Source organism: Callithrix jacchus, chromosome 3 (genome assembly GCF_049354715.1).
Source record: "Callithrix jacchus isolate 240 chromosome 3, calJac240_pri, whole genome shotgun sequence".
Lineage (NCBI taxonomy): Eukaryota > Metazoa > Chordata > Mammalia > Primates > Cebidae > Callithrix > Callithrix jacchus.
In genome coordinates this window covers 95871361-95897705 of record NC_133504.1, presented here as the reverse complement: position 1 = coordinate 95897705, position 26345 = coordinate 95871361, and the positions used below count along the sequence as shown (strand labels likewise).

Sequence of the window (26345 nt, the reverse complement as noted above, 5' to 3'; positions counted from 1 at the left end):
TGTTCACAAGGTCACTGAACATCTCACGAAGAAGATACCTGTTTTCGTTCCATCTGTAGGACTCCTAGCCAGAATTCCACTATTTTGCAGGTATTTAATTTGGATATTTTAGGCAGAAGAAGGAATTTCTGGGGGTTTTATTTCTTAGACTTACTTTGGTGAAAAATAAATTTTGTTTTTAATACTCTTAAGTTTTTGTGATTGTTTCCTTATTAAAAACAGTGAGTTTTCTTAATAAAAAAAAAAAAAAACAAAAAAACACCAAAACACCAAAAACTCCAGTCTGTAATTTCTCAAGTTCCATTCCATGGATCCTCTTAGGTCAGCCAGATTGTCACACGTAAGTGGCTTTTAGCTCAAGTGCCTTTTACCAGGAAATTATTTTCAGAATTGTTGCCAAAAAAAGTTATTAAAGGGAAGGATGATGGGGAGGGGAGTATTACAAGAGCTGTGATTCTCTGAGAAATCACCTCCTTGCTTGGAGGCTTCTCTCTTTCTAATGAGTAGTAGGAATCTGTGTCCAAAATGCACAAGTTCTCCTCATGTCTTCTCTTCTTGTATTTCCGTCACAAGGATGTTCCTCTGAGATTTTACTAATACCATTACCATCTGACTTTGTGAAAATTAGTGGCTTTTATAAATTGTTTCCAGTGCCTTTGAAATTTAAAAAAACATGCTTTTACTGCTATTAAAATGGGAAGTTGGGGGTGGATAAATTAGCTGTTGTTCACTTTCTGTCAAGAGATCCTAGAGATTTCTTTATATTTTATTTTTCACTTAATCTAATATTATTCAAAGCATTTCATGAATATAATTTAGAGAGTCAAATCGTTGTTAAAATGAGAAATGAATACACCTTGCTTCACTTGGCTCCAATCTGATTGTCATACTCTGGAGAAAACCATTTAGCTTTTTATTTTTATTTTTATTTCTATATTTTTAAAAATATAATCACATTGCTATTTTTGAACTTTGAATTTCATATTTTATCTATAGATTCTTATTGCACTTTCTTATATATGCCACCTACCCCAAACGTTTTAGTTAAATTAATATTCACTGCTCATATTATTATGACATTGCTATTATTATTTATAAATGATGATAAAATGATTACTCCATTGTATATTGCTCTCCTTAGTCATCTTTTCATTTTTTTCTGAGTTGCTAAGTGATTCATTTTTCTTTTGCCTTGTTTTATTGTAAATAACTATTATTATTAATTTATTCTCAGATTCTCACCAGAAATAGAAATCCCTTTTCAATGAGTTAAAATGTATCACATAGTATGTTGACTTTATTAACTTATTTCAGAGACATTGCTTCTGGCAGCCTTCACTCCCAACTTGGTCTTTTGCTTTCTGGCTTTCCCATACTTTGTTCGAGAGCTGCCCTTTTATCATCATTGTGATGATTTCCTAAGCCTCCCTTTCATCTGAATATCATACTTCTTGAATTTCATGTCTTATTCACTAGCGTTTTATTCCCTTGATTCGGTGAGGGAACATCTTACAGGAATATAAGAAATTGGTCTTTGGAGTAAAATTGTTTAAGACTTTGCACATCTGATAACATATTTTTTCTCACACTTGAATAACTGTTTGACTGAGTATAGAGTTCTGTGTTGGAAATCATTTTCCATCAGATATGTGCAGGCCTTGCTTACTTAGTTGAACTCCAGCTTCCAGTTTTGCTGTTGCAGTGTCTGAAGAAATCTTGTAAACTTTTTATTTTGAAATAATTATAGACCCACAGGAAATTACAAAAATTGTAAAGAGTCCCTTGTATTCTTCCCTCATATTTCCTCAGTGGAAACACCTGTACAATATTAACGATGCTAATTAATACATTAATACAATATTAAATGATGGTATTTTAATTATAACTTCTATGCAAATGACATTTTGTTTCTTTCTAAAAGTTTCAGAACATGAAAATTTCCCCCTTTAGGTATTCTGAAATTTTACGATGAGGTATCTTGGTTTGAGTTTTCCTTTTCCCTTACTAAATCTGCTGAGTATTCAGTGTGTCTTCCTTTCTCATAGTTCTCTCTCCTCCACTTCCATTGCTATCTGCTCTCTCTTTGCTCTTTCTTCCATTTTATTGTTCTTTTTAAAAAGTTCTATTTAATAGCCTTCTTGAAATATAATTCATGTAAAATTTTTTTCCTTCTGCTTTTTATTTCTTTACCTTGTAAGAGTTGTCCTCAATGAGTCTTTTTGTTTTGTTTTAGAAATAAGGTATTGTTTGGTCTACTGCCTGGGCTGGAATGCATTGGTGCCATCAGAGCTCACTGTAACCTTTGGTTCCTGGGCTCAGGCACTCCTCCTGTCTCAGCCAGAGTAGCTGGGACTACAGGTGCCTGCCACCATGCCAAGCTAATTTTCAGTTTTTTGTAGAGATGGGGTGGGGTTGTGCTATCTTGCCCGGGCTGGTCTTGAACTTCTGGCTTCAAGTGATCCTACTGCCTTGGTCTCTCAAAGTCCCAAAATGCTAGATTAGAGGCTTGAGCCACTGTGCCCAACTCCATTAGTCTTTTTGAATGTTATCCTTTTCTTTAAGAGTACAATATCTCTTTAAACAAAGTGTTTCTGAGGATATTAATCATATTCCTTTTGAACATGTCTTCTACTTACCTCCTTTACCTTTGCCTCTGCTTTGCTTTCTCTGGGTTTCCTTTTCATATTAGGGTCTTTTCTCACACAAAGGAGGATAGGCTAGGAATTCCAGGTTTTACTTCCCCCCCACCAATAGAAATTCACTGAGACCTATTGTCATCTCCACCTGCCATCTCACCTTCAGTGGCACCTGAGGTCTCATTTCTGATTGAACTCATAAAGCCTCAAGACTTGTTTCTTGGCTTCTCCTTCCAGAAGCACTTATCTTTTTCTTATCTGATCCACCTGTTCTCCAGGTTCTAAAACTATCGTTTTCTTTGCTCTCATCTCTCACCAATCCCATTTCCTTTTTCCTTATAAATTAATGTCATAACTCTTAAATTTTGAGAAGGCATGGAAGTAAGCATGTTCAAGCTGTGTGATTTACCTGGAAATTTCTGTCATGATGTTTAATATCTAATTATTGCAAATATATAGAAAGTGTTTTGATTTTATGTATAATATTTTGTAACAAACAACCTCATGAAATTCTCTAAAAATAATCATCATTTCCTAGATGAACATGACAATTTTTCTCTTATAAATGTGAAAAATTTTTTCTTACTTCATTCACTAGTGCTTATAAAATCATTTATTAAAAAATTTAGCTATTTATTTTGCCTTGTTTCACTTTATTGGCTAGTATTTTAAATTATTTAAAAATATTCTTAGTCAATTTCTTTGATTTTCTGACTAAATGATAATTTGGCGATACAGTTTGGCTGTTTCAATGGTTGGCGGGGGTGGTCAAGGGAGAAACCAGGTGAAGGTAATTGAATCTTGGGGCGGTTTCCCCTGTGCTGTTCTCGGGATAGTGAGTTCTCACGAGATGTGATGGCTTTATAAGTGTTTGGTAGTTCCTTCCGCATTCTTACTTCCTCCTGTAGCTGTGTTAAGGAGGTGTTTTGCTTTCCCTTCAACTTCTGCCATGATTGTTTCCTGAGGTCTCCCCAGCCGCTCGGAACTGTGAGTCAATTAAATCTCTCTCCCTTCGAAATTATCCAGTCTCAGGCAGTTATGTATAGCAGTGTGGAAACAAACTAATACATTTAGTTTTCCCTTTCTAAATCTGAAATATATTTTTTGTCTTACTCCATTGGCTATCACTTTCAGAAACATTAAATCGAACTGTCAGCATTCTTTTAGAGTTTGTTACCTTAATGATATAGCCATTAACTTTTCCCACATACATATAGTTTGATGTTTTTACAAAAATATTCTTTATTGTGTTAATAAAATATTCTATTCTTTGTTGAATCCTGCTTTTTCTAAAGTTATAAATGAATATTCACTCTTTCTAATCCCATTTTGTGTTTATTGTTTTATTCATGTGTTTGTTTTATTTATTCAGTAAAAACTTATTAGGTTGGTGCAAAAGTAATTGTAGTAATGGCAAAAACTGCAATTGCTTTGCATTAACAGAATACATTCCTAATAGATTCTATTCTCCAGTAATAGTTGTTTCTCTATTTCTTTTATAGTTAACCTTTCTAGATCATTTCGTTAAGGTAGATGGATATTGGTATTTTTGTTGTGTGGATTTTTCAGATATTAGTGGGGAGCTTAAATTGTTTCTAATGAATTCTTAGCTTACTACCTTGATCTTTGCATTGCTTTATCAGAAATAAAGTTTAAAATTACCTTTCAGGGTTTTCTTTTCTTTCACCCTCTCAGCACCAATCTATCTCTTGAAATTTGTGATATGAATGGTCTGTGGTCTATTTTTTCCAGTGTCAGTGCTTGTATCTTATTTATAAACTCATTTTATCATTATTGGAATTCTGGAAACATTGAGAATATTATTTGTGTTTAAGTTATGGACATAAAGTCTTATTTTATCTATTTCTAAATATTTACTTAAAACCTTTATAAGGATATTTAAAAAGTATATACATTTTGAAAGAAGTTAAAACTTATAAAGAAATAGTCATAAAACTTGAGAAATGTAATTACTACATATTTTGTAAGAAAGTGAAAAATGGCAGATGATGATATTCATCTAATTACAGTATTCTGATAAATATACTCAAATTTGCATTGACTTCCTGGATAACAGGTCAACAAAAATATACAGATTATTTATACCATCTGTAGTTCTATAGCATGTTTCTCACCTTCTCCTTAGTCCTGTCTATAACATTACGAAGGTATTATCAGGAAATAGTAGAACTGTTATGTTTTGCAAGTATCGTTCCCTTCTAGTAAAGACATATCCTAGTACTCTCTTATCCGAAAGGGACTATTTTCCTTGAAGATAACTTCTGGCTGGATTAAAGATTTTTAAATCTATGTTATAGCTGATTTGCTACCATTTCTTACACGGAGGAGCCACCTGCTTGAGGGAGGACATGGTGAATAATAGCAGAAAATTAGGCAATATTGTAGTGTGTTAAAAACTTTTCTTTTTTTCCTTCTAAATAGAAGAAATTACTACTGAGCAACTATATAGTATTTTCTGTCTTATTATTCTTTCAAAATGGGCTAGTCATCAGAGAAATATAAAAGATGAAACAGACTTAGGTACATATCTCTACTAGATATATTCCTGCTAGATGAAGACACGGTTAACTATCCATTATGAACAGAAATGGTAAGCAAATAAATAAAAGGAAATTCTGTCCCTCATTAGTCAGGAGAAATGTTCATGTTGCTCTGCTCAGAAGCAATGGACCACTCTGGAGTGTGGCAACTGTACAACAGAACACATTTTTAATGATTCATTCTCCTTTAGCTTATGGTATGTTCTGTCTCTAGGCTCTCTATTTTCTCTATGAATTGCTCAAATGAGAAAATAGGCAAGAGAAGACAAAGAGAAAACACATAGGTCAGAAACTGCTTTCTTCTACGTGTATTTTACCTTTCAATAAGAAAACGTATTATCTGTGAGCCAAGATTGTGCCATTGTACTCCAGCCTGGGCAACAAGAGCAAAACTTCTTCTCAAGAAAAAAAGAAAAAAGAAGTACATTCTCCAGACTTCTTTGAATAGAGAGATACATTTTCTTTTTCATTATTTTCTTTCCATTTTTTTTCCTTTTGCACTTTGTGCTGGTGATTTTCCATGACATATAGGATTTAGGGCTGAAGTGGGAAATGTACAGGCAGTGAGAACAGTACAAGTGAGCCCAGCATTTCTAAGGAGGCTTTGGAACAACTTGGCATATTACAGAAGATATAGGCTGGTAGGTGAGCATTAAATACATGCCTGTATTTTGTGAAAATGCAACACAGAAGTGTACTTCAAGCATTCAAAATCTCATATCTTAAGTGCCAGTGTACCCTTATCAGCTCTGAGATGTGGGGCAGACATTGGAAAAGAACTTGAGTATCTGCTCTGGGTTCAGGGGACTGTATAATTTTTCACTGAACAGATATTGTTGCCCACATGTCATTTTAAATATCACCTGATAGGTAATCAATTTGCTGTAGTCATTAAGGGCAAAGACTAGACCTAGACTCCCTAGGGTGAGATGCCAGTTTAACCAGTTGCCAACAAGTCATATCTTGTTCTATTGTTTTAGTCTCTTATCTGTAATAAAGTGAAATTAGTCATTGCAAGAGAGTCAAAACAAACTGCCTGGCAGGTTTTAACTATTGTTTCTGTTCCAGCTTTTATAGATAGGGTGGGAAATACATATTTTAGTTTTTAAAATATATGTTTGTGCATAAAAGTGAGCTGCTTTTCAGAACTATTTGCACAGCAGCTTGAGTAAAATTAATTTGGGTATTTAAGACCCAGCAAATGAACAGAGTAGGAATGGCTGTGATCAGTGTTTAGGCACATTAGTAATACAAAAAATCTAACAGGGTAACAAGAAAACTCAACAGAATGACAGAGCCAACACTCTGTCTTTACAATGAAGAAGATGACAGCAAAATAAGAGAAAGGAAATCTAATTCTTATTCTTTTTTTTTTTTCCTTTTGAAATGGAATTTTGCTCTATTGCACAGGCTGGAGTGCCGTGGCGCAATCTCCACTCACTACAACCTCTGCTTCCCAGATTCAAGCAATTCTTCTGCCTCAGCCCTTGCAAGTAGCTGGGATTACAGGCATGCACCATGATGCCTGGCTGATTATTATTTATATATATGATATATATATATAATATAATTTTATATAAAATATAAAAATATATAATATACAAAAATATATGTAGATGGTGTTTATATTATATATAAAATATTAGAGATGGGGTTTCAATATGTTGGCCAGGCTGATCAAGGACTCACAACTTCAAGTGATCCACCTGCCTTGGCCTCCTGAATTGCTGAGATTACAGGTGTGAGTTACTATGCCAGCTATCATTTTATCTTTAGTTAAGAATCATTAGCTAAATGTTAGAGAAAGCATCTCCATCTTGTAGTTAGATTGTAAAAGTACTTTTGGTTACATTTTTAGCCCTGTATTAATTGCCTATGGCTGCTATAGCAAATTACCACACACTTAGAGGCTTAAAAGTACAAAAATTGTTATTCTAAAGTTCTGGGAGTCAGAAATATGAAATGGGTCCTACTGAGCTAAATTAAGGTGTTGAGAACTTAATTCCTTCAGGGACTTTAGGGGAGAATCTGTTTTCTTGCCTTTTCCACCTTCTTGGTGCTGCTTATATTCATTGGCTTTTGGCTTGTTTCTCCAACTGTGTTGCCAGCAACACAGCATCTTAAAATCTCTTTCCAACTTTAATCCTTCTGCTTCCCTATTCTATTAATAAAGACCCCTGTGATTATACTGGGTTCATTTAGATAATCTCATACAGTCTTTCCAACTGAAGGTAAAATGACTAACAACTTAAATTCCTTCTGCAACCTAATTGCCCCTTGCCATGTGACCTACCATAATCACAGGTTCTGGAAATTAGGGCATGGTCATCTTTGAAGAACATCTCCTACTTTGCCTCTCTCGCCTTTTAGAAACGATAGGTTCCATGTGATTGATAATATGTTAAATTAGTATGCTGTGTTCTGAATTAAAATGGCACATGACTATGCATTCTCTCTCAGGCTCCTGGAAAAATAAAACACAGAAAAGGCTAAAACTGCCAGGCACAGTGGCTCACACCTGTAATCCCAGCACTTTGAAAGGGTGAGGTGGGCAGATCACCTGAGGTTAGAAATTCAAGACCAGCCTGGTCAACATGGTGAAACCTCGTCTCTACTAAAAATACAAAAATTGGCTTGGCAACGTGGTGGGTGCCTGTAATCCTAGCCACTCAGGGGGCTGAGGCAGGAGGAGAATCGTTTGAACCTGGGAGGTGGAGGTTACAGTGAGCCGAGATAGCACCATTGCACTCTAGCCTGGACAACAAGAGTAAAACTCCTCTCCCTGCCCCTCTAAAAGAGAAAAGGCTGAAACTCATCATCAAACTTGAAAGCACAAATAACAAGCAACCTACACCTGGACACTTTGAAAAGTCTTCTTTTCCAATAAGGCAGATGGAACTACGGTTAAGAAAACACAATGTGCTTGATATAGCACACTTAGATTTTATTTTTTTCTTAACCACTTGAGAAAGTAGAAAGGCAATTTATAATTTTCCCACTTTGTCAGTGGACTCAGAAATTTAATGTTTAAGCCAAGGAAAAAGTATTAGTCTTTCTCTTCTCTTTTGTTTTGATCAGCACATCACTCAGATGCTTTCTGCATTTACCCCTCAGTTTGTCTCATCTTCCTTATTACTAGTTACACTGATACCACCACCCAGAGTTAGCAACTTTCAGAAAACAATTAGGTAAGAAATAGTCATGACTTATGGTAGTAGGTTATGTTCCCAGCAAAAGCAATGAAACTAAATCTATGTTTATTTTTACGTTGGGAATCATTGAAACAACAAAGATAAAGAAAAATGCCATAAAATAGCTAGATAAACAAAACAAAAACAAAGTTACCTACAGAGGAATAAAACTGAAACTAGTTTTTTGTTATTTTTTTTTCCTGTAAGCAAAAGACAGTTGGCAGAGAATTTACTGTTTAACAAGTATCTGTGTTCTGTACAGTATCCAGCCCCTTCTAGTTAGGAACAGGCATACAATTAGTACTGGTCAGTCGACTCTGAGTGGCAGTGACCAATGTCATTTCTGAGTTGAATATTTTACAAGCTTCATTTCATGTTACAAAGAATCCATTGGGCCCACAGACTGAGCCTGTGGATATCTCCTCAGATCTTGAATGCAGGGTTGGATTAAATACTCTAGCTCATTGAAAACTGCCCGCATTTCCTCCCTGATATGTGGAGTGAGAGCTGTTATAAGGTGAGACAAGAGAAATCCTTGCAACTGCCTGTAGCTTCCAGTAAAATGAAAAGGTTATCATATCCCTCAGTATCCTACCTATGGCTTCTTTACAAGTCAGTGTATATGTAAAAAAGGGCAAGAGCAGAAGCTTCAAGGCTCCTGGGAGTTAAATTTAGAAATCTCACAGTATCACTTCTGCTTTCTGTTGTTCAAGGTAAGTTAGAGTCGGATTTGAGGATAGATAAGTATGTGCCTTTTCACGTGAAGAATGGCAAAACAAAGTGACAAAGAGGAATGTGAGGAATGACTGCATCCATGCGTGCAAGAAATCTAGTGCAGCATAGGCAGCAGCAAGGAGGAGGAGAAGTATTTATTTTTCCCTTGACATAAATAGAAGTGCACCTTCACTGTTTTACTGGGAGATTGTCTTTCAAAATCTCTTTAATCATATAGTCTAGTGGCATGGTGATTATCTTTCAGAACATGCCCTACCATATTGATAACATCATGCAGATTGGGTTTGTTGAGAAATCGCAAGTGCACGAGATGCTTTAGTTGTATACATATGTGCTAGAGTTTGAGATACAACTTATGAAAATGTGAAGGTCTGCCAGTTGAGTAAATTTTGGAAATCTAAAGTTCCTAGGCATGTTTTGATGTTTCCTCCATAGTGGATATAAGAAGTGCTTTTCACTGCCTACCCTTAAGAGACTAGCACAATGCTTGGCAGAGTTGTCTGGAGGCTTTGGGGAGTGATGCTTTGATCCATTTATTGAGCAACTCTATTGCTGCATGTTTTGAGTGGGAGTAAAGCAAAAGAAGGCGATGCAACAGGCTCAGGCTCTTGCAAGGTGTTCTGTTATTCCCTATATTCAGTGGTGCTCTAAATATCAGTGGTAAATAAGAATGTTATATGAAGCCTCTGGCAAACTACATTAAAAGATGCCTGGCACAAATCTTTAGAACTGGGGGAAAATCTGCTGATAATTATTTTATTTTGAGGAGAAACTTCTGAGTTGCTATTGAAACTTCATAGAGGTTGAGTGCTAGAACATGGGACATTAAAGTACTATGTAATCTGAGATGCCCATTATGCATGTTGTCAGATTCATCCATAATATTGTGCAGGATTAATCATTATAAAATGAAAGTCTTATGGTCTAGATTAAGCTCAAGCTGGTATGGAAGGAAGAAGAAAATGTCATGGACAGGCTGCTCAGGCTTCCTGATGCCTACTTACATTGAATTGTCATCATTATCCTACCCACACCTATGGAAAAATTCTTGTAAATAGCTGACACACAAGGTGAAAAAACATAATACCTCAGGCTTTGTTTTGTAGAGTACTAGTACTCTGCAGAATAAGCTTGCAGCAGCTGGAAGTGATCCACTACCTCACTGCCATATTACATGGCCACTCAGAGGTGGCCTTCTAGTAAAGGAAGAAAACAAAGTGTGTGTGTGTGTGTGTAGTATGTATATTTATATATAGTGTATGTATATATATACCCTTCTAGTAAAGGAAGAAAACAGTGTGTGTGTTTGTATATATATATATATATATTTGTGCATATGTGCATATATATGTATATGTAAAACTATGTGTGTGTATATACACACACACACACATACATATAGTTTTCCACTTTGCCAGGCAGGAGGCATAGCTCAAGGATTTTACTCATGGGTAGCAACTAATAGCTTGGCTTGTGGATCAGGAAACTGGAAAGAACAGGATTGGATGATTAATGACAAAGGAGTCTGGAGAAGTAGCATATGGATGAATCTCTTGCATGAGTACAGAGTGGGATGATATCCTGTCCATAGGTTTTCTCATGAAAATATGGCCATTACAGAGGAGGCTTTTAAAAATTAGGTGAAACTAGCTGGCCTATCTTATGAACGTCAGCTATCTTCTTTCTCCAGGCATCTTAGAACTATTTAGGGATGGAAACCTGAATGGACTTAACAACATGGTCTTCCACTTATCAAGATTAATATGGTTACTGTCCCTGCTTGCTGCCCAGCTTGCCAATAATAGAAGCGAATTCTTGGGACTTATGGCTTCACTTCCCAGGGAGACCAGCTGATCTTCTAGTGGCAGGCCAACTACACTGCCTCTCCTTCATCAGAGAAGAGACAGTTATTTGTCCTTCTTGGATTAGATACCTGTTCTGGGTTTGAATTTTCTTTCCTTAACTTGCCATGTTACTACTGCAAACAACCACAATTCAGGACTTAGAGAAAGTTTATTTACCTTGATGGCATTTCACACTTTGTTTCTGATTGAGGAACAGGTTTTACAAGAGTTATATAGCAGGGGTGCATTCTTTAGTCCTATGGTGGAATGTTTCTGGTAGAAGAAAAAATAGTGGCCTTATCAGTAGAAGTTCAGACCTCCACCTCGGTATCTGAGGCCCTTCAAGCCACATAATTAACAGAGGAGGAACTTGGATGATCAATCCCAATTATAAAGGAGACCTTGGGTTATTTTTACAAATGCAAGCAGTTCGAATTATGCCTGCAGTCTAGGACTTAACTTATATACCTCTTAGTAATCTTATTCTGATAGTAACTGTCAGTGGAAGGATAAATTAAAAAAAGGCAGGGTCACTAAGCACACAGCTACATCTGGAAATAAGATCTGATATCCCACAAGGTAAAAACACCAACCAACTAAGGTACTGCTGAGGGCAAGGGAAACAAAGTGACAGGTGGTAGAAGAAGTTTATGAATATGGCCTTGGATTTAGGTAAAGACTCACAAATTATAGCAGCTATGTATATATTAAGTAATGAGTAGCCCAATATTAACCTCCAAGACAATAGGAAAGATGTCTCTAGGGCATGTCAGAGGTCTTCATGGCAGCCCAGGGGCCTGTGAGGAATAAATAGTTTCATGGGCCAGACCCAGGGTCCCTTTGCTGTGTGCAGCCTAGGGACTTGGTGCCCTGCCTCCCAGTCACTCCAGCTGTGGCTGAAAGGGGACAACATAGAGCTCGGGCCATAGCTTCAGAGGGTGCAAGCCTCAAGCCTTGTCAGCTACCACATGGTGTTGAGCCTGTGGGTACACAGAAGTCGAGAATTGGAGTTTGAGAGCCTCTGCCTAAATTTCAGAGAATGTATGGAAGTCCCTGGATGTCCAGGAAGAAGTTTGTGGCAGTGTGGAGCTCTCATGGAGAACCTCTACTAGGGTAGTACAGAAGGGAAATGTGGGGTCAGAGCCCCCACACAGAGTACCTACTGGGGCACAGTCTGGTGGAGCTGTGAGAAGGCAGCCATCATCCTCCAGACCCCAGAATCCAGTGACAGTTTAGACCATGTGCTTGGAAAAGCCACAGGCACTCAATGCAGCCTGTGAAGGCAACTAGGAGGGAGTTGTACCCTGCAAAGTCATAGGGACAGAGCTGTCCAAGACCACAGGAACCTGCTTCTTACATCAGCATAACCTGATTATGAAACATGGAGTCAAAGAAAATCATTTTGCAGCTTTAAGATTTGACTGCCCAACTGGAGTTTGGATTTGCATGAGGCCTATAGTCCCTTTGTTTTGGCTAATTTCTCCCATTTGAAATGGCTGTATTTACCCAACTCCTGTACCTCTATTGTATCTAGGAAGTAATTAACTTGCTATTGACTTTACAAACTCATAGGCAAAAGGGACTTGTCTTGTCTCAGATGAGACTTTGGACCATGGACTCCTGAGTTAATGCTGAAATGAGTTGAGGCTTTTGGGGACTGTTGGGAAAGAATGATTGGTTTTAAAATGTAAAAAGAACATGAGATGTGGGAGGGGTCAGGGGTGGAATGAGAACAGTTTGGCTATGTCATCACCCAAATCTCATCTTGAATTCCCACATGTTGTGGGAGGGAGCTGGTAGGAGCTGAATCAAGGGGGCATGTCTTTCCCATGCTATTCTCATGATAGTGAATAAGTCTCATGAGATCAGATGGCTTTATGAATAGGAGTTCCCCCTGCACAAGTTCCCTCTCTTTGCCTGCTGCCATCCATGTAAGATGTGACTTGCTTCTCTTTGCCTTCCACCTGTTCGTGAGGCCTCCCCAGCCAATGGAATTGTAAGTCCATTAAACCTCTTTCTTTTGTAAAATTCTCAGTTCAGGTGTGTCTTCAGCAGTGTGAGAACAGACTAATATAGTAAATTGGTACCAGTAGAGTGGGGTGTTGCTGAAAAGATAGCCAAAAATATGGAAGCGACTTTGGAACTGGGAAATAGGCAGAGATTGGAACAGTTTGGTGGGCTCAGAAGAAGACAGAAATATGTGGGAAAGTTTGGAACTTCCTACAGATTTGTTGAATGGCTTTGACAAAAATGCTGATAGTGATATGATCAATAAGCTCCAGGCTGAGGTGACCTCAGATGGAGATGAAGAACTTGTAGGGAACTGGAGCAAAGGTGACTCTTGTTATGTTTTAGCAAAGACCCTGGCAGCATTTTTCCCCTGCCCTAGAGATTTGTGGAACTTTGTACTTGAGAGAGATGATTTAGGGTATCTGGTGGAAGAAATTTCTATGCAGCAAAGCAGTCAAGATGTGACTTGGGTATTGTTGAAGGTATTCAGTTTTAAAAGGAGACCAGAGCACAGAAGTTTGCAAAATTTGCAGCCTGTCAATGTGATAGAAATGAAAATTCGATTTTCTGAGGAAAAATTCAAGCTGGCTGCAGAAATTTGCAGTAACAAATGGAGTCCCCATTCTCCTTCCACTGTTATTTTGTATGATGTCTCATGGTGGCACCTAACTTAATTTGTAAGTCATAGTCTGCAAGAAACCATATTAGACCTGAATGGTAAGGATTGGTTATCTTGAAGATACTAAATTTGATCTTGATTCAGTGACAAATGGTTTTGGTATCTCTTCTTGTTGGGAAGAGTGTGAGATTATCTACATGTGAATAATGGATAAGTATCTGGCAGGTGGAAATTGAAGGAAGTAGATGGTAAAAGCCCAGGGCCTCTTAACCCTCAGATTTATTCCTTGACTTCTTGCTCTGCCATCTAGCAAGTGGCTCTAACCCTTGCCAGCCCCTCTTGTCATGGCTTCTGGCTGAGGTTTAGCCAGTGATAGGCCTTGTGGCATATTTAAGTAATGAAGGAAGGCAGTTTCCTCTGCAGTATATTCAGCAGACTTGTTGAATGTACTGTAGCAGTACTGTAGGTCCTTTATGGTTTCAGCTCTCTCAAGACAGACCTACCATGATTACCACTGGGTGATCTAGGCTAGTATCACTGTCTCCTCTTGTCCCTAGGGACAGCAGTGACTCCTTGCTTTCTCTAGTTTCTGGGTTACTCATTGTCTTTGGCTTCTCAGCCACCATTCACCCCTGCATCCAAGTCCCTGCATTAAATTCCCTGCATCTTAAGGCAAAATGATTTCTGCTTTTTTTGTATTTTTTTGTTGGATCTTGACTGATATACTAGCTAAATATATAAAAATCAAATCATTAGAAATCTGTTTCACAAATGAATATAATAAGTTATTCTCAAAACAAGATAGATATTACATAAAGATATTAAATAACAATACCTGGATTTAAAACCACAGATTAGTCTAACACAGATCAAGAGGAGGTTAGTGGAGAAACTGTTTGGGAATATATGTGGTCAGACAAGAATTTAATACATTTGAAGAAAGGAGGACACATATAAATGATGCCATTTCACTCTTGCCTCTGACTTTAATTAAACAATGATTAATGTAATATCTTTCAGAGTTTTAAAAGTTAATAAATAAGGACTGAAAATGAGATATACACCTTACAAAAATCAGAATGCAGAGGCAAAAACATATTTGTAAACAATGGCAACAAAAATAACATCAACAAAGCATTAAAAACATGTATAAAATAACATATATGTAAGTAAGGCAAGATAAATCACTTATTTTAAAAAAGATATATGAATTAAACTGGTATGTGAAAGAAAACTCCCCCCCACGATTTGAGCCAAAAACAAATATATTGAGGCACACATATATACTTATCAAGTAAATTCAAATAAAAATAACCAGAGGACATAGTAGTGTCATCAGAACAAAAAGTTTATATGAAAAGCAGTTACTCATTCTTAGCACTCACAAAGCAAATAGCATCTAATGCTCCTTCTCTCAGTACAGTTTCTCTGCCCTCAATTCTGCCTGTTATTTCCTATTTTGCAACACATCTACCTTGCCCTCTCCAGAGAATAATCCTTTAATTTTGAATGCGGGCCCTGATGGGAAATAAACAGCAGGGAGGAGGGAGGAGCCAGGGCATTGATGGGGCATGGGAGCAGTTGCTTAGATGCAGAGTGAGAGAAGATTGTCCAGTCTGTTGCTTCTTGAACTGGATTTTGAGTATTCCCCCTTCCTTAACCCCACCCTCAGCCTCACTTCCCAAGCTGGCTCCTGCTGCCATTTCTGAACTTTTTGGGCTTTGCTGCATGATATGAACAGTGGTGCTTTTTGCCCTCCCCCTGCTTATTCAGAACTCAGTGTGCTCAAAGTCACTGTGTCAGTGACTGCTACCTATGGCTTTCCAGCTCTCAAAATGCTGTTGCCTATCCCCTTTCTGGATCCTGTTTGTTCATGAGTTGTACTTTTTCTGTCTTCTTTTTATCTCTTCCCTTTTGTTTACCCTTACGGGGCTGAGGTGGGAAGTGACAGGGTAATTCAATGGCCATTTGTGAGTTCAGCTGGCCATGTTTAACTAGTAAGAACTCTGTTTTTCTCTTGAGTTGTTTCTTCTGCATGTTTTTGACATTTAAATACTCTCCACAGATTCTGAATATTGATCTTTTGTCTAGTCTATATGAAAAGCTAGAATTCAGGAGTTCTATAATTAATGAAGGAAGGAATGGATATTGATGGACTAGTCATCACTGCCAGAAAGGTCTCTTTTTGGCGCCTGCATATCCAGGCAGAACCTTCTACACTTAGAATATACTCAACCCTTTCTCAAATGAGACAACCCAATGTCCCAACCATGGCCTATGTCTAGATCAAAGTATAGCTCCCCATTGCCCCGTGACTTATGACCTGATTGATATCTTATCTGTATTCCTCCTAAAACTAGTCAAATTAAAATAATTCCTATATGGAAGAGGAAAGAATAGGAAGCACATAACATCGCTGAGCCATAGCCATAATGAAATCTTGTTGGAAAGAACGTACATTGACACCTAGCTCTTACTATGGAGAAAGTTCTTTCTTTCTACGTGGAGGCAGGACTCTTTAGTTCGTTATTCAGTTTAGTCTCTGGATTTGTCTTCTGAAGGCAAACATTTCAACATCCTTTGGAGCCATATTAGAAGTAGTACTGGAAGTTGAGTGGCTTCCACCAACTGCTTTCCGTTAATTTTGTTTGGTGTCAGGGGATTATTTTAGAGGGTAAAAGTGAAAAGTGACATGCTTTTAAGGGTCAAATTTGTGATTATTTGGTAATATAATTGCCCTCCCAAACTTAGTAAGGTCTTGGTCTATATCTTAAAACATGCCCATTAAGAAAGCTGTTAAAGCTTTCAGCTTCCTGGCTGGGTGTGGTGGCTTCTGCCTGTAATCTCAGCATTTTGGGAGACCCAGGGAGGAGGATCATTTGAGGTCAAGAGTTCGAGTCCAGCCTGACTAACATGGTAAAACTATGTCTCTACTAAAAATACAAAAATTAGTTGGGTGTGGTGGTGCATGGCCATAATTCTAGCTACTCAGGAGGCTGAGGTATGAAAATCACTTGAACTCAGGAGGTGGAGGTTACAGTGAGTTGAGTGTGCGCCACTGCACATCAGCACTGCAGCCTGGCTGAGGGAGTGACTGTGTCTCAAAAAACAACTTTCAGCTTCCCTCTTTTATTAAATTGCTTTTTGTCTGACCTACCATTGCTTCCTCAGTTTTATTTGAGTGACCTTGATGACATCTGGAAACTTAGACTTTAGTCCTTAGACTTCAGTGGGAACATGGCATTTTTTTTTTTTTTTTTGGATGCTGGTTTGCTTCCTACTGTCTAGTAGAAAACTATTAATTTGAAATTCTGAAAAAAGGCTTGGATCTTGTCTCCAACTATATCTTCTTTTTCAGAGCCATTTCTTATAATTAGCTTGTGTACAAGTTTTTTGAAAGCAGTAAGGAGCTTCCAACACACACCGGTAAGTTCTGCTAAAATTGTGGCGCTCTGTGAGCATATAGTCCATCCTTCAACTTACTGCAGATGATAGTTTAGCACAGCACAATAAATATTGTCAACCTTCCACCATACAATATTTTTGGCCTTACTGCCTACCACCTAATAGCTAAGGTAATGCTCTTAGGTTTACATTTTGGCATCACTGTACTTTCAGGTACCTGTTCTATATTACTTAGAGTAGAGACTAAGTAGTTACAACAAGAAAACCTGAAGAACAGTGACTTATACATGGGGCTTGAGGGTGGCAGAGCTGAAGACAGCTGATCTGCTTATCTGTGAACTACTACAATTTGGAGTCTAAAGTTTTCACCTTCTCTCAGCCAGCAGAGTAAACAAACCTGAATGGCTTAATCTGAATCTGGCACACATCACTTCTATTTTCAAGCCATTGCTCAGAACAGCTTATATGCCTTTATCAAGTTGCAGGGAATGCTTTGGAAATGCAGTGTCCATTTGGATATCCATCTACCTACCTAAAACTAAGGAGGATTTTAAAAAATTATTATTATTGAAGTATGGCTGTTTGTAACAACAGTCTCTGCCAAATGGAGGCTGAGTCATTAGCATATCACCAATGACTTTTATTTACCCTTCTTATCCATTTATCTCTTGGGAATAACTTCAGTAATTGATGACTTAGAGATAAAGAACTAGACATGCATGATTCTGCTGCTTCCTCCTTTTTGTTGCTGACCTTTCTCTAGGAATTATGCGTGCTCAATTGCTTACGGATATAAGATCAGCTTATGGGTAAAGAACTTGCCCCTCCAGGGTAGGCCTGCAGTATCTAGTGATGGTGCTTTGAGTGTCCAATATCAGAATTGACTATCATACAGCTTAGGTATCCACAGGAAAAAAAGTCACCTTTTTCCAATATCAATTTTGATAATTCAGATTCCATTTGTTTAACTCTCTATTTCTTAATTTGTTCAGAACATGGATGGAGGAGAGAGGTGCTATTTGCTGGTCAAACTTGAACCTTAACAAGTTGGTTCACACAGTTAAATGATTCTTATTATTTTAGTAGGTTGTACTTATCTTTTAATATATAATTGTTCTCTTATTTTTGTATACTGTATTTCCCTTGAATTCTATTTTGTTTTATGGTAATAACTGCCATTCTTGATATTTTTTTTCTTTTCTCTAGACAGGGTTTCCCTCTGTTGCCCATGCTGGAGTGCAGGGGCCCAAATACAGTTAAAGCAATCTTTCATTTCAGAATCCCAAGTAGCTGGGACTACAGGCATGCACCACCACACCCAGCTAATTTTGTTATGTTTTATTTTTTGTTGAGATGAGGTTTTGCCATACTGTCCAGGCTGGTCTTGAAATCCTGAGTTTATAGTTTCTGTAACCTGCCTGCCTTGGCCTATGATATCTCTAGAATTATTAGCTGTGAGCCACTGCACCTGTCCCTCCCTGATTTCTCTTATTTTTCTTTATTTTCTTTCTCTCTATCTCTCTCCTTTCTTTCTCTCCCTCTCTCTCTTTCTCTCTTTCTTTCTTGATGGAATCTTGCTTTGTCGCCCAGGCTGGAGTACAGTGGTGTGACGTCAGCTTGCTGCAACCTCCACCTCCTGGGTTCAGGCAATTCTCCTGCCTTAGCCCCCTGAGTACCTGGGACTACAGGTGCATGCCACCATGCCCAGCTAATTTTTTTTTTGTATTTTAGTAGTCACGGGGTTTCACCGTGTTGCCCAGTCTGTTGCCAGGCTGTTCAGGAACTCCTGAGCTCAGGCAATCATCCCACCTTGGCCTCCCAAACTGATGGGATTACAGACATGAGTCACTGGACCCAGCCTCTGATTTATTTATCTTAGTATTTTTATGGTATATCCATTTAGTTAATTTTTTTGTTGTGTTGTTTTAAATTAATCTTTTATACATTATAGAAAAATGAGTTTACCCCAATCTGCCTGTATTTGCTGATTTACCTAAAATTATTAATGCCAATTAAAAATATTTATTTTTACTTAAAAATTTTCATTCTCCATTATTTTTAGTTGGATTTATAAGTGTTAAAAAATTTCCCATACCAGGATTTTCAGGCTTTCTGTTTCATTTCTAATGATTAACTTAGCAATTTTTAACATTTAATCATATAACATATTTATAGAAAAATGCACGAATCATATTTTACTACTCAATAGGTTTTACAACTGAATTACTGCTTGCAGCTGTGCAACCAACATATAGATCAAGAAACAGAGTATTATCCTCAGAAGCTCTTCTCATGCCCCATTACAATTACTATTCATCCCTACTCTCAATCTCTAGAATATAATGACTATTATATATCTCCATGAGTTTTTCTGACTTGATAGCTCATTTCTTTTCATTGCATACTGTCTGACTTGTGAACATTTTTGATTAACTTTGTGGAGGTATATTAATATCTCACTGTGGTTTTAATTAGCATTTCCTTAATTACAAATGCAGTTTAGCATCTGTTTTATATGTTCATTGACCTTGGAGTTTTGTTTATGAAATGCCTATATATATCTTTGCCATTTTTCTATCAGATTTTTTGCCAAGTACCCATTGATTGATTTTTTTTCCTATATTTTGGATGCCAATCTTTTGTCAGTGATATGTATTAGACATTAATTGTTATCCTTTTAGTCATCCAATTTGTTGTCTTTTCAGTCTATTTTTGCTGACTTTGTTGAGCAAAAATCTTTAATGTGGTTGAATTTATCAGTCTCATCCTATACAACTTCTACTTCTTGAGTCTTGTTAAAGAAAGCCTTTTGTATCCTGAATTCATACAGGTAATCACCCTTATTTTATTCTAAATATTGTGGATTATAAAATTTAAACTAAGCTGAAGAAATCCAAGAATTTCAGCCTCCTTAGGATAATGGCTTACATTGGAATACCTACTTGGAATCACCTGATGCTTCCCCCTAAAATCCACATATAGTAAAAGGAGAGCAAAGAAAAAGTCTTATAACCTACTTCTACAGAGTAGGAGAAAGACTATACATTCAAATGTGCATGTAATTAGGAAAAACATTCAAACATTCAGAGTTGTTGCCAGAGCCCTCAGTAGTGTAATAATGTCAGTGTAAGAGTTGGTTTTTTTTTTTTTTTTTTTTTTGAGACAGAGTTTCGCTCTTGTTACCTAGGCTGGAGTGCAATGGTGCGATCTTGGCTCACCACAACCTCCGCCTCCTGGGTTCAAGCAATTACCCTGCCTCAGCCTCCCAAGTAGCTGGGACTACAGGCGTGCACCACCATGCCCAGCTAATTTTTGTACTTTTAGTAGAGACAGGGTTTCACCTTGTTGACCAGGATGATCTTGATCTCTTGGCCTCATGATCCACCCACCTTGGCCTCCCAAAGTGCTGGGATTATAGGCGTGAGCCACCGTGCCTGACCACAAGAGTTTACCTTCAGAAGGAGAGAGTCCTACTCTAAGGGAATTGCTGAGAGCAGGTGAGAGGCCATTCCAGAGGTCTCACAATGGAAGAGTTTAATAAAACAGACTTCAAAGTTCATGAGACTGGAGTTGGCAGTCTTAGAAAGGCACCACATCTGGGGTACAGAAAGGGAGGCAATGTGAAAATTGCAAGTGTCCTTTGAAAATAGAAGCCAGGAATAGAGAACTAGCGAAAACCTGGCCACAAAAAAATTTGAACTAATAAAGCAACTTGTGTTCATTGCAGCAGCAGAAGAGGGACCCCTCAAACTGAGAAACCAGAAAAGCCACCTCCATAGACTCTCACTTCTAAAATACCTAACATCTTAAAAACAACAAGCAAAAACTAACATGCAAATACCACAGTGAGATGCTGTAAGAAAACAGATAATGAAATTAAAAATAAATAAAAATACACGAGAAAAATATTACCACCAAGCAAAAGCAAATTGAAACAAAAAATAATACATAAAAATACAAATTTTCTAAAATTTTGTGCTCTGTTCTTTTTACAAGACTGAATGCCTTCAACAACACCCAAGTCACCTCTTGAATGCTTTGCTGCTTAGAAATTTCTTCCACTAGATATTGTAGATAATCTCTCTCAAGTTCAGAATTCCATAAATCTAACAACAAATTAATATTCAACAAATTATACAAGAAATTCTGAAATATACAACGAAGTAACTATAGTTTTTCTCCTGTACTATCAAATTCTAGAACTTATTTCTTCTATCTAAATGTATTTTAATACCTATTTACCAACTTCTCTTTATTCCCTCTCTTCATTTCTGAGCCTCTCATAACCACCATTCTCCTCCTTACCGCCATGAGATTCCCTTTTTTATTTACTTTCTACATATGAGTGAGAACATACCATATGTAACTTTCTGTGCCATGTTTTTAAATCCATTTACCTGTCGATAAACACATAGATTGATTCTATATCTTGGCTATTGTGAATAGTGCTGCACTAAGCATGGGAGTGCAGACAGTTCTTTGATATACTAATTGCCTTTGTTTTGGATATATATCAAGCAGTGGGGTTGATGGGTCATATAGTAGTACTATTTTTAAATATTTTGAGGAAATTACATACTGTTTTCCATAATAGCTATACCACTTTCCATTCCCACTAACAGTGTATGAACATTCCTTTCTCCACATCACATGTGTTAATTTACTTGTTGATAGTAGCCATTCTAACTGGAGTGAATGATATTTCATGGTGGTTTTCACTTGAATTTTTCTGATGATTGGTGATGTTGAACATTTTTCACATACCTGTTGGCCATTTGTATGTCTGCTTTTGAGAAGTGTCTATTCAGGTATTTTGCCTGTTTAAAAATACGTTTATTTTTGTTGCTGGCTGTTCTTTTCTGCCATTGAGTTGCTTAAATTCTTTATATTTTCTATTAATCTCTTGTTGAGTTCGCAAATATTTTCTCCCAATCTGTAGGTTGCCTCCTCATTTTGTTAATTGTTTCCTTTGCTGCACAGAAGCTTTTTAGCTTGATGTAATTCCATTTGCTTATTTTTGCTTTCTGCTTGTGCTTTTGAGATCTTACCCAAAACATCATTGCTTAAACCAATGTCCTGTAGCATTTCTCCAATGTTTTCTTGTAGTTTCATAGTTTTGGATTTCATATTTAACTATTTAATCCATTTTGGATTGGTTTTCTTATATGGTGAAAGATGGGTATCTGGTTTCATTCTTTTGCATACGGATATCCAGTTTCCCAGAACCATTTTTAAAGAGACTTTCTTTTCTCTAGTATATGTTCTTGGAACCTTTTTTAAAAATGAGTTGGCTATAGGTGTGTGGCTTTATTTCTGGGTTCTCTATTCTGTTCTATTTGTCTATGTGTCTGCTTTTATGCCAGCTCCCTGCTCTTTTGTTTACTATAGGTTTGCAGTAGAATTTGAAGTCAGGTAGTGTAGTGCCTCCAGCTTTGTCCTTTTTGTTCAGGATTGCTTTAGCTATTTGGGGTCTTTTGTGGAATGATTATTACATTTAAATGACGGGTACTGGGCTAATTTTATGTGTCAACTTAGCTGGGCTGTGGTGTCCATATATTTGATCAAACATTATTCTAAATGCTTCTGTAAAGATGTTTTTTGGGTGACATTAACATGAAAAGTGATGGAGTTTGAGTAAAGCAGATGATCCTCCATAGTATGAATGTGCCTCATCTGATCACTTGAATTACTTAATAGAACAAAGAGTAACTTTTTTTTTTTTTTTTGTGATGGAGTCTCACTCTGTAGCCCAGGTTGGAGGGTGGTAGCACAATCTTGGCTCACTGCAAACTCTGCCTCCTGGGTTCAAATGATATTCCTGCCTCAGCCTCCTGAGTAGCTCAGATTATAGGTGTGCACCACCATATAATTTTTAGTAAAGATGACATTTCACCATGTTGGTCAGGCTGGTATTGAATTCCTGACCTTGAGATCGGTCTGCCTTGGCCTCCCAAAGTTCTGGGATAACAGGTGTGAGCCACCACACCTGGCCAGACTGATTTCTTCTTCTAAGGAAGCAGGAATTCCACCAACAGACTGCCTTTGGACTCTAAATGCAACTTTTCCCCGAGTTTCCAGGCTGTTAACTTCCCCATCAGATTTTGGACTCAGCAAATTTCCTTAATTGCATGTGCCAATTCTTTAAAATAGACCTCTGTTTCTCTCTACATATACATATCCTACTGGTTCTGCTTCTTTGAAGAACCCTGACTAATAAAGGTATACAGATAATTATTGTACTATTTAAAATGTTTATGTATATTTGAACATTTTAATAATAAAATATTTCTAAAATAAAAGTTTTTAGGCATTAGATACTATTAAAATTTTTCTGTATTTATGCAATTTATATATAGGTTAAAAATATATTACTGTAATAGATGTCAAAGGCATTAGGTAAAATCCAATTGTGATTTCTAATAAACTCAGTAAAATTGAATTTCTCTTTACTGTTATAAAAAAAATCTATAACAGAATAGATGTATTTAAATGAAAATTTAAAGTTATTTTCATAACAAGTAAATTAGGAGACAACTGATAAATTGTGAGAAATGCTTGCTGTTTTGATATCAAATATTGAATCAATATCACTATGATAAATAGACTTTTTATAAATTAATAATAAAAAAGTGATGTGCCTAAGCAATTCACAACAGAAAAAGTTAAATATTTCTTTCATAGGCTTGCTAGTCATGTATACTTTTTATGTTTATTTTTTAAATTGTTTTGATCAAATTATTAAAACTTAAAATATAGATTATATTAAAATTTATCATGTGTAGGTAATTTATTCTTATGAACTTTCTATGGGCAAGTAAATTGGCAAAAACTCTTCGGGTGGTAATTTGGAAGTGTGTATATCAAAAGTTTAAAAACTGGTTTATTTCTGACTTTGCCATTCTATTAGTGAAGCCTAAGGAAATAATCATTAATATGTGGAGACATCTGTCTATTGCTTTGTTTGTTATATTATGTTTATAGTAGCAAAAATTTGAACTCCAAAAATATGCCAATAATTTAGAATTGATAGTTAATTATATAACTTTATTGGCAAATTTATTCATATATTGAACATATATATGAATATATAGAGAGATAATTTCAATTGTATTTATATACACAGATTGCCTGGATATGTTTGTTCAAAATTTTAACTGTGGTCTCTGTGTCAGAGAATTAAAAGATACAATTTTACTCAATTTACTCTGTAATATCTATATTTTCTAAAACAACTATATTTTTGCTTATAATGAAAGAAAACAGAAAATATATTAAATGCATGCTTTATGAAATTATTTTTAAATTTACACAAAATTACAAGGAGTGAAATCTAATTTTTAGATTTTTTAAACTGGACACATTATTCATAGGGCCTGCCATGTCTAGTATCTTTCTGTACCTGAAACTTTACCTTACCTTTTTGATTCAGTGAAGATAAGTTTTCTTTGTACAGGAACAGCCACTTACTAGACTGGAAATACCCCTGTTCCAAGAGTATTCAGCATGGGCTTGTGGAAATCCATAGGACTGTGGTACAAAGGGCTTTTCCTATTGTATGTGTTGATAATTAGATGCACTAATAATTCTAGTTCTCAAAATTTATATGGAATATGGAAGGTAAAGAGCCATTTCATCTATATTTTAGAAGAACAGATCATAAACTAAATGGGAAGCAGAGATGCCAAGAAACAGAAATTACATGAGAAAGAGGAAAGGAAGAAGGGCAAGGAGAGAAAAAGACAGGAGACTTGTGTAGGGGAAAGAACCAAAAGAGAAAGGAGAGTCGAAGGGAGGGGATGAGAGGATGAGAGGAGAGAGAAACTACAGAGAGGAAGAGGCTTGAGCTCATCTGCAGCAATGTCTTACTTTAACAATTTGTCAGTTCCAATTTACATATATTCTCAAGGAAGCCTGAGTAAATCTTCCATCCTTACAACCAAAAATGCTGAGTGACTATCTTCAGTTTTATGGAGGAAATTGAATGATACAATCACTTTTTGGATAGTGCAACATTTACCTCATTCTTATTAGTCAAAAGCTATTAAGAGCTACTGGACTGCATGATGGCAAAGGAGAGCATCTTTTAGATGTCTTTGCTCTACATTTTCTACTTCAAGCATGTGTGTGTGTGTGTGTGTGTGTGTGTGTGTGTGTGTGTGTGTGTGTGTGTTGTGGGGGACAGTTAACTGAAGTAGAAGGAATACATATATATGTATAATTGTGTACATATACACATGTATTCTAAAAATACATTGTAGTGTAGTTTTAAGTCCACAGTAAAACTGAGATGAAAGTAGAGATTTCTCATGCACTTCCTGCCCCCACACATGCACAGGCTCCTTCATTATCAACATCCTGCACCACAGGGATACATTTGTTACAAGTGAACAAAAATTGACAGATCATCATCACCCAAGTTGACAGTCTACCTTAAGGTTCGCATTTGGTGGTGTATATTCTATGGCTTCATACAAACTTATAATGACATATATCCAACATAGTATCATGCAGAATAGTTTTGCTGCCCTGAAAATGCTTTGTATTTTGCTTATTTACCTCTGTTCTCCATAGCCCCTGACAACCACTAATCTCTTTACTGTTTACATAATTTTGGCTTTTCAGGAATTCCAACTTTGTCTTATCCTTGGAATCATGCAGTATGTAGTTTTAACAGAATGGCTTCTTTCACTTAGTGACAGCACGTAAGTTTCTTTCATGTCTTTTTAAGACTTGATAACTAATTTCTTTTTAGTGCTGAAAAATATTCCATTGTCTGGGTGTACCACAGTTTATCCATTCACCTATTGTTGAACATCTTTGTTGCTTCCAAGTTGGGTAATTAAGAATAAATTAAACGTCCTTGTATATGTTTACAGCTCATTAGGATAAATATCAAAAAATGCAATTGTTGGATTATTTGAATGTTTTACTTTATAAAAAAAACTGATAAGCTTTCTTCAAAAATGTTTTTAGTCTTTAGTTCAAAATATTTAATAATTTTTCAAGATTTTTTTTGAACTGTGTGTTGTTTAATTTCCATATATTTTACAGTTGTGTATTCATCTTTCTGTTAATAATTTCTAGATCATTTCTATTATGAGCTGAGAGCAGATATTATTTATTTTAAATTTGTTAAAGTGCTGTATGGCTTAAAGTGCAGTCTATCTTGAGGAATGTTTCATGTGCTTGAGAAGAATGTATATTCAACTGCTGTTGGATGAAGTATAATCTATAGATGTCAGTTTATCCAGTTGATTGATAGTACTGTTGAGTTCAACTCTGCCCTTACTGATTTTCTGCCTGCTGGATTTGTCTATTTCCGATAAAGGAGTGTGGAATTCTCT

The 26345-nt window shown here is 36.5% G+C and overlaps 1 protein-coding gene across 1 annotated transcript in view; it reads left to right on the top strand.

The window, feature by feature from the left end:
• Positions 1 to 3503: 3503 nt before the first annotated feature.
• BANK1 (B cell scaffold protein with ankyrin repeats 1) overlaps positions 3504 to 26345 on the top strand; it is a 634941-nt gene continuing 612099 nt past the window's right edge. The window contains exon 1 of the mRNA XM_054253119.2: positions 3504 to 3623. The gene's annotated coding sequence lies outside the window, so the exon portion shown is untranslated. The remainder of the gene's footprint in view (positions 3624 to 26345) is intronic.